This window comes from Telopea speciosissima, chromosome 1 (genome assembly GCF_018873765.1).
Source record: "Telopea speciosissima isolate NSW1024214 ecotype Mountain lineage chromosome 1, Tspe_v1, whole genome shotgun sequence".
NCBI lineage: Eukaryota > Viridiplantae > Streptophyta > Magnoliopsida > Proteales > Proteaceae > Telopea > Telopea speciosissima.
This window is the reverse complement of record NC_057916.1, coordinates 22,364,220-22,375,337: the sequence shown is the minus strand read 5'-3', so window position 1 is coordinate 22,375,337 and position 11,118 is coordinate 22,364,220.

The window sequence follows — 11,118 nt, the reverse complement described above, 5'->3', positions numbered from 1 at the left end:
AGTGCCAGAAGGCGTTCGAAGAATTGAAGGAGTACCTAGAGAGCCCACCACTGCTTGGGCGACCAGAACCTAACGAAGAGTTGCAGCTCTACCTGGCCGCCACCCCTGTCGCGGTTAGCGCAGTACTGCTGAAGGAAGAAGACAATGTCCAGAGGGCTATCTACTACGTCAGCCATGTTCTGGTCGATGCAGAGACCAGGTACACTAGGATCAAGAAGGTAGCCTATGCATTGGTAATCGTAGCTAGGAAGCTACGACCATACTTCCAAGCCCACACCATTACGGTCCTCACAGACCTACCTCTGAAGAAGATACTCCACAAGCCAGACATCTCCGGATGATTAATAGCATGGGCGGTGGAGTTAAGTGAGCATGACATCAGGTTCCAACCAAGGACAGCCATCAAAGGCCAGGCTCTTGTAGATTTTATTGCAGAGTGTACCCTGTCTGAGATCGAATCAGAGATAGGGGAGCCCGAGGAGAAGGATCACGGATCGTGGGACATATTCGTGGACAGGTCGAGTAAAGCGGTGGGAAGCGACGCTGGCCTCATATTTACCAACCCTGAAGGATTTCGTATCTAATATGCTCTCCGATTCACCTTCCAAGCATCCAATAATGAAGCAGAATACGAAGCACTACTAGCTGGACTCCGGGTGGTTAGAGCCATCCAAGTCACACACCTGTCCACCCGGAGTGACTCCCAGCTTATGGTGAATTAGGTGAATGGAGAGTACGAGGCGAAAGATGATAGGATGGCATCATACCTAGCACGTGCTCAAGCATTGATCGAGGGTTTTGTAAAGTTTGAGATGGTTTGAGTTCCTAGGGATGAGAGCGTCCCCGCCGACGCCCTATCCAAGCTAGTCAATGAGGAACTCCAAAATTTGGCTAGCGCAGTCTATGTTGAGATCTTGCATGAGCCAACGTATAAGGAAAAGCAGGTTAATGAAATCGAGGAGGGACCTAGCTGGATGGACCCTCTACTCAACTACCTCCAGAACGACGTCTTACCAGAAGATAAGGCCGAGGTAAGGAAGATCAGGATGAGAGCTGTAAAGTACACCGTCCTAGATGGGGTACTGTACAAGCGGGGGGCAACAACACCACTACTCCGGTGCCTAGGACCCAAGGGGGCAAAGTACGCCCTAACAGAAGTCCATGAGGGGATATGTGGAAGCCACATGGGGGGACGAGCCTCGGTGGTGGCATAACGCCTTGGTCCGTGAGAGAGCACTACTAAGGAACGTCGCCTACCAACAACGTACTGCCAGATACTATAATGCCAGGGTCAAGGAAAGGCTATTCCACTAGGGAGATCTAGTCCTACGGAGGGCAAGTGCATCACAGCCGTAGAAGGTAGGGAAGCTGTCAGCCAAATGGGAAGGACCCTACATAGTCTCCAAGTAGATACGTCTAGGGACCTACCGCTTGAAGACTTTGGGGGGCAAGAAGGTAGACCGTACCTGGAACTCACTACACCTGAAGAAGTACTATCAGTAGAAGTAACAACAGCGGAGTGGCAGCACCACCAATAGTAGCAGTAGATGGCATTACAGTTTCAAGGGAAAAAAATTTCGGGAATACTCGGCTTCTTCTACTACTCAACCGAGGCTCTATGCCTAAGGCTTTATGCCACCTTTGAGGCTTCATGCCTAAGGCTCTATGCCACCTCTGAGGCTTCATGCCTAAGGCTTTATGCCACCACTGAGGCTCTATGCCTAAGGCTTTATGCCACCTCTAAGGCTTCATGCCTAAGGCTTTATGCCACCATTGAGGCTCTATGCCAAAGGCGTTATACCACCCTTGAGGCTTCATGCCTAATGCTTTATGCCACCATTGAGGCTCTATGCTTAAGGCGTTATGCCACCACTGAGGCTTCATGCCTAAGGCTTTATGCCACCACTGGGGCTTCATGCCTAAGGCTTTATGCCACATCTGAGGCTTCATACCTAAGGCTTTACGCCACCACTGAGGCTTCATGCCTAAAGCTTTATGCCACCTCTGAGGCTTCATGCCTAAGGCTTTACGCCACCATTGAGGCTTCATGCTAAAGGCTTTATGCCACCACTGAGGCTTCATGCCTAAGGCTTTATGCCACCTCTAAGGCTTCATGCCTAAAGCTTTATGTCACCACTGAGGCTCTGTGCCTAAGGCGTTATTCCACCATTGAGGCTTCATGCCTAAGGCATTATGCCACCATTGAGGCTTTATGCCTAAGGCGTTATGCCACCACCGAGGCTTTATGCCCAAGGCGTTATGCCACCATCGAGGCTCTATGCCTAAGGCGTTATGCCACCGCTGGGCGTCATGCCACTAAGGTCCGGGGACCACCGAGACAAGGCATCCCTATGGACCGCCAACTACATGAGATTGCGTAGATCAATATCAAAGCGACAAGGATCAAATCATATCAACATCTAAAGAAAGAGTCAAGTACATACAAAAGCAAGCATCACAATCCAAAAGTTATCATCCAAAAAGTCAACATCCAGAAAGAACATCTATAAAATCAGGGGGCATCTAGTGGAGGAGCAGCCTCTGATCCAGAAGGAGACATCATATCAGCCTCAGTCGGACGAGCAACACTCTCCTCTGGTAAGATCGCACTCTCCTCTGTCACCACAACATCATCCTCGGGAGAGACACGAGCCACTCACGCCTCTCGTGTAGCAACAGAGTGACCTCGGGGAACCTTGAGAAGTCATAATCGGGGTCTTCTCCAAATGCGAACCGCCAAGTCCGAGGAAGTCAAGACGCTAGGAATGAGAGCCAACTTACTCCTAAGGTCACCAATAGAAATAGAAGCTCTGGAGGCCCTACGACCCCTACTAGGGGTGGAATCTCCAGAAACCTCATCCTCCCCTTCACTAGCAACAGGGGAAGGCAAAGAAGAAGAAGTATCCGTAGGGGAAGACGACCCCGAAGAAGACTCCTCAAGGGATCCAACCACGACCGCAGTCGGATCAGAGTCAGTAGGTGATGACAGGGACAAATAATGAAGCAGACTAGCTACTTGCTTAGAGCAACGATCTCCTAGATAAGAAGCTAGCAAGAAAAATGAAATGAAGACCACCTGCAAAGTATAAACAGCAGATCCATCACAGACAAGAAGAAGGAGAGTGGAGAAGCATGAGGGTCCATTACACCCAAGCCTTGACCACTATAGGCGCGGCCTCACACCCACAGGCACAGCCATCCTAGGCACGGCCTCTCACCCGCAGGCGGCGGCCACCCAGGCGTGGCCTCACGCAGGTGCGACGACCCCAGGAGCGGCCTCACTCCCCACAAGCGTGGCGACCCAGGCGTGGTCTCACGCCCCATAGGCGCAGCCGCTCCTCGCGCGGCCACCCTAGATGCGCCTCACCTAGGCGTAACCTTGCCTAAAAAAAAAAAAAAAAAAAAAGAAAGAGAAGGGGTCGAACTTACCTCAGGAGGAAGGAAATCGCACGGAGAGGCAGGCACACGACGACACGACCATACCACTGGCACGATCAAGTGACAGAGACCACCAGAGGTAAGGCACTCAAGCCAAGCACCACTCAAGCCCTCCAAGTAAACAAGACACCAAGTGAGCACAAAGCAAACACAAGGACCCAAAATCAAGCAAATGGATACTAGTCTAGGTGACCCAAAGACGAGCACATGGTGGGCACAAAAAAGAGGACAAAAGACAAAAAGTGGAATGCAAAGGAGAAATCAAAGAAGAGCAAAATGGGAGACAAAAAGTAAGAAAGAGAAATGAGAAGTGAAAGAAGAGAAAGTGAAAAAAGAGAAAGTGAAGAAGAGGGACATATATCTACAAAAAACAAAAGAAGAAAAATTGTAGGAGGAAAGGTTTGAACCCCCAACCTCTCCTACCTCACTAATAGATTTATAGGCAAGCCCTGCAAAGAAAGTTTATTCGCAGCGGACCCCTCACTATGTAAAGGCATCTACTCTCTTGGACATCCTATCTCAAGAGAGTGGGGGGCAAATGATACTTCTAAGATTCATCAAACCAATCAGTGGCTACCACGTGTCATAGGCGACCTGCTCCAGAACCAAGGAGAACGAACCGGGGGTCCCACCTGAGCGCAACCAGCACCCAGGCGGCCTCCCCCAGGCGCGGCCTCACCCAGGCGCGGCCTGCACCCAGGCGTGGCCCCACCCAGGCGTGGCCCCACCCAGGCGTGGCCTACACCCAGGCGCGGCCTCTCACCCAGGCGTGGCATCATGGACGCGGACGTGATGTACACGGACACCGGGGCCACTCGTCTATGATCCAATCGTGTCACTGCAAACTCATGTCACCACCAGAACTCTAGACCACTGCTTAGAAGTCACGTCACCCAGACGGATTCAAGCACCAATGACGTTATCACCACACGCGGGTATCTATCCAACAAGGATCTTGATACCACCAGGACACTCCCTCCCGCGGGGAGATGGCCAATCAGGATAGAGCCTCGTTATTTAGGGTCTCTATCCACTCAACGACACAATCGCCATCAAACTGGGACTCTCTACACCGCCATACACTATTATAAAAAGTAAGGTACACAACCCCATTGGGGGACATCTAAACTCATATTGAATAATCACTATTCATCTGTTTGCTCAGAAGATCTAACTTTGGCATCGGAGAACCCTAGGCCGAAATCACACCGATTCTCTCTGTTGATCCTTTGGTCCATTTGTAGGTAACGGCACTCACAGAATCGCTCAACGATTTTTTGATGCAACAGATAATGTTTTGTTAATCTATATTAACATGATCAATCATTTCCAATGTGCAGTGATCATCCAAATGATTTTCTAATTTCTTTTTTTCTTTTACAAATTGGTTCCCCCGTAATTACGGGAAGGCGGGAAAGGAACGAGCAACATAACATGAGCTGCGAACCACCGCATTGAAAAACTTTTATGAAAGGTAGAAGATGAGAAATCACTTTCGTTGACCATTGACCTTGTCCTTTCCATAGGATGGGACCCAACCTTTTCGACATCGAACGTCGTTCTCATCATAGGCTCGACGTTGTGGCAGTGTGGTATCATGTCATGTCAATATTATATCATATCCGTACCGTTAACCTAACGGAAGTTGCTTTAAAAATATTGCTGAGTGCTGTTTTCTTTTCATCCCATCACTTCAGCTTTTACCGCTCAATTTCTATTTCGTGGGGCTTCTATTTTTTCAAGTTTTCGTGTTCGTTTCGCGGTATGAAAACCGGCATCTTCGTACTTGGGGTGGGGTCCTCTAATGATTCTCTCTATAACTCTATTGTCCCCATGAAAATTCTCGTGTCTTCCTCAACGACAATTCTCTTTCACCTTTCTTGTCATCAACTATTGTCACTACTCATGATGTGTCCGAGTAAAATACTCGTTACATACTATCCATCTTACTTGACATCTCTCCTAACCATAATTTAATATAAGTAGGTTGTGTGAGTCATTCACTCTTTATTCCAATCTAGCGCCGGTTTGATGTGGATTCACGTGAGGCCATGAGTAAGGGTATCAAAATCTAACCCGAGCCGATAATTCCGATTGAAAAAGCTCAAATCAAGTCGAACTAATTCTTATCAGATTGGTATTGGGTTGGGGTATGACGAGATAGGTAGAAAAGTGGAATGCATTGAATCGATCAATATTCAAATTAAAAATCAAGTTAAATAAAACCGATAAAGAAACATTTTGTATAAGTTATGAATATGAGAATTGATTATCCATTGATTTCAATATTAGTGAACAAATTTCTAATTGTAAGGAGAATTGTTACAAATCAATATTAAGTATGAGGTTATGAATAAGGAAATTGATTTATAACAATGTTTCTTCCATTGATGTCTTTGTTCATTATACAAAATTAGTTGGATTGTCAAATAAATGATTTGGTAGTAGGTTTCATTTTGTGATTTCAATATTAGTTATTTTCTTAGTGACTACTCATTGATTTCAATATTTATTATCTTTCCCTTACAATTAATGATAAATAATTATATGATTTGTAATAATGATTTTACTACAAAATTGATTAAATATTAGTTATCTTCCATTCTTCCCCTTATAATTTATTCTTCTTTATTCGGATTACAACATGAACATATCTTATTCATGGTTGTTTATTTATTTTGACTTGGAGAAGGTAAATTAAAGTGTTTTTCTCGAATCTTTCTCACTAAAAATTATGAATGTAAGACTTTATTGTGGTTGAAACTTGAAAACAAACGATCTAAACTGGTATTAACCCAATATTAAAAAATCGAAATAAATCGAAACCACACCGGACCAAAATCGAAACCGACTAAAAACCAAAGTTTCTTAATGTTTGGTTTTGGTCTCACTCATTCCAAGACCGAAATCGAACCGAACCGGCCATTTGACACCCCTAGCCATAAGTGTGTCTTGGGCTATGAATCTGATCCTCCACCATGGTTTGAGGTATCAGATCGGATCTCAGTCTAAACAGATCCCAATTAATGGCTAATCCAGCAAGGTATTAGTGGATTGCTCTACTCGGTTGAATCATCCAATTCAATCCGATACGTGTGATTTTTTTGGGAATTTTGACCATTTTTTGAAATGTTTCAATATTTTTGGCTGATCCTTATCGAATTTTAATATTTTATAATGATTTTACGGATACCAAAACTAATCCATCAAAACCTGAATTTGGTCATTTTTGACAGATCCATGCCGAATTTGACTGATCCCTGAATTACGAATCATATCCTCTACTCTCGCCAATTTTATTTTTAGGAAAAAATGCGATGCTTGGTTGCATGGCCCTTTATCAGCAGGCCAATGAGCACAAAGAGGAATCCAACAAGAGGGCCGGAGTGATCATTTCGCCTCCTTATGTGGCACAGGGGATGCCATTAGGAATTTGTCTTTTTCCCTTCTGTTTAGTAGAATTATTCAAATTTTTTCGTTTGATTTGAAGCCATGATTGTAAGCAATAACCCTCATGATAGATTTACTCACTGACCCCTGTCCTTCAATCGATCTATGTCTTGTATTATTGATCGAGTGTGGTGAGATTAGGGTTTTGTGAAAACCTTAAGTGCCATTAGAGGTGATTGCATTGGCGGGAACAACACTTTACTACGTGGATGGGAAGAACTAACTGTGAAAGAGATAACATGACGTCGAGGTTTTGTGTAAGGCTTGAGATAACCTTTGATCCCTTCCTTTAGCTTTTTAAAAAATTCAGAATGACTGACCCTGCTGGATGGATCTGTGAATTGGGATGGAGAGGCTGATTTCCAATCCGATCTGATTAGATGACCTGATCCAATCTCTGACATGGGAATCAATTAGAATCAAGAATCGGATCCAGCCAGGAGAATCCATCAAAATCATGAATCGGATTCAATTCCAACGGAATAGGCGATCCGATTCATGATTTTTTGATCCATGGTTATAATAGGTGGGTAATATTGGAGCGTAAGTGGCCGGGGATGACCTGGACACTTGATTATCAAACATGATCTTTGGCACCGGTAAAAAAGGGAAAATTATCTGCTCGATTTCCTTGCCTGGTTTATTTTCCCAAGTCCCTCTAACAGGAGGGGTGGATCCCACCTAGTCAGTATGTTTGGGTAGGGGATAGGGTGGCCATTTTCGCCCCTATTAGAGGAACTTGAGGAAATAGACCGGACAGGGAAATAGAGCAGATAATGATCCGTAAAAAAGACATAGTAATGATATGGGTTGGCCAAGAGCCATTGGGCAGCACTAACTACACAAAAATAAGAGAAACTATCCAATTGAGAAGGATACAAGTGACGACCAATATTAAAAACTGAAGGTCGGTCGTGATTGTGAAGGCAAGGTTATCACTTAATATTTATTTGATCATAAAGTTGGTATGGATTCATTCCCACGTAGCTTAGACCTGCTAATTGCTTGTAAATTGTGAGTTCGTACACTCATATGATCGAAAAACAAGAAAGAAGAAAGAAGAGAACCCTTGTAATTCTAAGAAAGAACATGAAAGTTGTCCTTAATTTCCTTTTGGTGTCTTTCTCTCTAAAGCTTTCTCTCTATGACTTAAGGTCCCACAAGCCGTATATATCAGATTCTTTACCAACACCATCCCAACTGGATTATAATATCAGCACTTTTCATTATACAAATCCTTACCTTCCCTCAATACATTAATCCATTCGTTTAGTTATCAAAAGGGAGATAATGACAAGGAAGAGGGCGGGAATCAGATTCTCTGAGGCGTGATAGGCGTTTGGTGCACATTCGACAGCCCTGCTGCAGAGACATGTAGCCTCATACATCGTTCTTGTGTTGGGCTGCATGCCTAGATGCCGGACGCCCTGCTGCACCATAGAGGAGCCCTGTCCCAGAGGAGATGCGTGGCCAATTTCGTATATGTGAATTAATTCTTTATGCATTAATAGGCAATTCAAAAGAAGATTGCAGGAATCAGGATCGGGACTGGTCAATTCCCAAATTCAAAATCATGCTTTCATGTACGTAGCCCTTATTAAAAAACTTTATAAAAAAAACCCTTATTTAAAAAAGCTAATCCCTTTTTAAAACTTTTGGCAAATTAATCCAAAAGTTAATCCCCACTTTTTTTCACTCTTTTTTTTTTATAGAGCATTGACCACACTCGTGGTTTATAGTTTCTGCTGCTTTCTCTCTGTGGATTCTTTCTAGCTGGCGGTAAAGGTACCCTCTTTTTTTATGCTTCTGTATTGGTGGAGTTAGCTTTTGTTGTACCACAAAAAAAAAAAAAAAAAAAAAAAAAAGGAGTTAGCTTTTGTGAAGTTTAAAAAAATTAAAATAAAAATTATCCTACAAAGGGTTAAATTAAGGAGAGGTGAATTATTATAAGACACAGAAAGTAGATCTGTGCATATTAAAGTGTAGTGAATCAAGGAACTAATAGAAAGAAGGGAAAATCGTAATGAAATGAATTGGGTTTTTGGGTTCTCGGTGTTTAATTACTGATGAAGTATATAGTGAATGGGATCTCATTCACCGCGGACAAAAGAGGACAGAAAAGGGTATTGGGAGGGCATTTTGAAATATACCAAAATTCTAGGAGGAGTTTGTGAACCCTAGGATGGTGGGTAAACCGTTCTCTATGGGTGAAGAGAAACTTTGTGTTGTATATATATACACTAAAACTTTGTGTTATATATACTAAAACTTTCTATTATATATATATCCTAGGATGGTGGGTGAACCGTTCTCTATGGGTATTTTGGAATGTACCAAACTTTGTATTCTAAAAGGTATTTTAAAAAATACTAAAACCTATGAAGGTATTTATGAATCCAAAGGAAAAGTGAATTATTCCATTTCCTTGGCTGCCAGCCTTGTAGCAAAAATATTCTTGATGCAAATATTGCAGCAAAATTTTTACCTCATCAAATGTCATCTTATTTTTGGTACCGAACTACCACTGCCAATGTGCGCGTATGTCACTCACAATAGAACCATAGAGAGAGAGAGAGAGAGAGAGAGAGTATTAGAATGTAATTTTTCCACACAATTTCATAATGAAAGATAATATTTATATACATTACATGGGACACCCTAGTTGTCCATGAGAGACCTAATACATAAGCAATTATTGAGAGACAAGAAAGGGATAGAGTCACATAAAATATAGAATCCTGGATTGAGAAGGAAACCAAATAAAGAGTTCCTATAATGGGAAGACTCCTTATGAGAGAGAGAGAGAGAAATCCATTCGATTGGAATGAAATCCATGTGGCGGGCTGTGGGTTGAGCTAGGGGTATCAATCGGTCAGGCTCGGTCGGGCCTAGTCTGGCTTAACCAATTGTGCAGGTTACACCGTGTCCGACTGTTTTAAGTATTCGGGTCGAGCCTGAATGGGCTCTGTCGGGGTTTGGTTGGTGTCAGGCTTTATTCAGATACTAAAATTGGGCCTTAGTTGGGTTGTGGGCCTATTTAACTCTTAATCGAGCCTTAACCGGGCCTTAACAGAATTAAATTCCTAATTGAAGAAATGAAGAAAGGGGAAATGGGCTTCCACCAAAACACATTAAAGACCCAAATCTAAGCCCAATTTTTCAAACCGTAATCTCTGTTAAGGGAAGAGAAATTAAGGGGTTGTTTTCTCATCCTCTGGGAAGGTCTAAAACTCCCAATTCTGAGTTTCCCAGTCATTTTTATGTACTTTTGGCTTAAGAGGCCAAACTCATAGCTTTTGGAATGAGCTTCTCTTTGGTCTCTTGGACTGGTTTATCTGTTTTTCCACTGTTGTCATCTTCATTCAATCTGCTTATCGCCTATCATCAGTAAGTCTCCATTCCTCTCCTGCATTTTGTTTCTTCTTCTTTGATTCAATATGCTTTTCCTGAACTTCTGTTTATTATTTTTTATGTACTACTTTGTAGTTTTTCCTAAACTTCTGTTCACTGTTTATCTCTTTAAAATCTTTGATTCTGTTGGACTAATACTTGTTTGATTCCTTTAATTAGCAGGTTCTTCCATCTAATATTCAACGGACACCAATTTGGAGCAAGAACTCCCCTCGTCATTTTTATACATGTTTGGTTCTGATTTTATAGAAGGAGAAGCTTAATGGAGAAGAATCTAAACATTTTTCTGAGTTAAGGAATTAATCTCTTCAATTGAATTGCCTATTAGTTTGGGCTTAATGAGCTAATCATTTTAAGGGGTTAAATAGGAAAAGGGAGAGAGGGTTGTCAGGTAGGCTAACTAGAGGGTAGTTTGCTTTAAGGGTCGGGCTGTAACCGGGCGGGCTAGGTCGGGCTTGGAAACGATCGGTTTGAACGGGTGTCCGATGGGCTAGGACCCCACACCGGGACTGTCCAATTATTAAACGTGTCGGGCTTAAGCCAGGCACGTTTAAAAATTGGATCGGGCCGGGCCTGGAATTGACACCCCTTGTTGAGCGTAGCATGATGGCCGTTCAACACCCGGCCGCAGATGATCTGAATCCATTTAACTTGCATGGGGTAACTACTTCTTGAGTCTATACTCTATAGTTTTACAGTGGGACAAATTTTCTTCTAATCTAAGTAGATCTAGGATCTAGGCAATTTACCATTTTAGACCAGACCTCAGCTCAAGCACGGTACTGGGCCAGGGACAACGAGCCCAAAAGATCACCATAA